The sequence below is a fragment of the Chinchilla lanigera genome, unplaced genomic scaffold (assembly GCF_000276665.1).
Source record: "Chinchilla lanigera isolate Chin_1 unplaced genomic scaffold, ChiLan1.0 scaffold00076, whole genome shotgun sequence".
NCBI classification, from domain to species: Eukaryota; Metazoa; Chordata; class Mammalia; order Rodentia; family Chinchillidae; genus Chinchilla; species Chinchilla lanigera.
Window position 1 is genome coordinate 10,016,002 of NW_004955477.1, and position 1,271 is coordinate 10,017,272.

Consider the following 1,271-nt stretch of genomic DNA (forward strand, 5'->3'; position numbering starts at 1 on the left):
ATCCTCCCTCCCTCGGCGAACCCCAGGCCCTGTAGGGCACAGCGCTTGAGAGGTGCCCGAGGCCCCGCTGCCTGCCCAGGCTTCCTCACAGGCTCCTTACACCACGGCAGCCCGAGGCTGAGGTTGAGCGGCGCCACGGCGGCCCGACTGTCCTCGGAGGCGCCAGAGGTTGGCGGCCACGGCGCAGTTTCGAACGGGGCGGGGGCCCCATTCCGGGGCTCGGAGGAGCCAGGGCCCAGCAGGCGGACGATCAGGACAGCTCTGCTGTCCCATCCCCTCGCCTCTAGTGCTGGGTCAGGCGCTACAAGCCCGGCTTAGGGGCCTGGGCCGCTAGGGCCAAGGTCACTGCAAGAGCCAGGTCGCTGGCAGCGGTCGGTTGTGGGGTCTGGGGCAGCCGTCCGGCGTCCGCTCGGCGCCACCACCTCCCACTCTATTCAGCCTGCCAGGGCCGGCAGAGCAGTGCGCGCCGGGAGTCCGGCGCGTATTCTGGGAAGGTGCTCTGCCTGCCTTCGGGCGGGGGATCATCAGGACGTATGGTTTGGGCGCCGCAGGCCCTTCGGTCCCTGAGTCACACTTCCGAGACCTAGGGGCGAAGTTACTCTCCTAAATCCCTAACACCCCACCCCACCCCGCCCAGTACACAGGGCGAGCCTGAGCGAGCGTGCGTCCTCCGGTCGCCCCCAAGAAGTCGCCAAGTACACAGGGGGTGACTCAGCCCCGCCCCCTCCCTTGGGGAGCGGGCGACTTCAGGCAGCTGTGGGTGCGCGTCTGCGTCCCGCGTCTCCTCTGCCCGGCCCGCCCGGCTTCCTGCCCGCGCCGCGAGGGACTTTCTTTCCTCAGTGCCCCGGTGGCCACAGTCCCGCGCCGGGGCGCTGTCAGAGCACCTGGGCGCAGACCCCGAGGAAAAGGGACCCAAGGGCATACGGGAGGGAGGGGCACCAGGCAGGGCCGGGAGGGGGAGGGGCCCCCCGGACAGGATCAGGAAGAAGGAGGGGCCCCGGAGCCGAGCGGGGGAGGGGAAGGGGCCCTTGGACCAGGGCCAGCGGAGTGCCCCCCCCATACCCCCTCCTCCGCAGCTTCTGCCTCTCAAGGCCTCCCGAGACGCTCCCAGGCCAGGGACGATCCTGGCCAGCGTGGCGGGGACATTCACGAAGCTCCCTCCCCGCCTGGTGGGCTCCGCAATGCGTTGTCGGTCCCGTCCTGCCAGCAGGCGCGGGCCGCCGGGCACACGCTGTGGGCAGCTCGCCCGCACCCGGGAGCGAAGCCCGCGG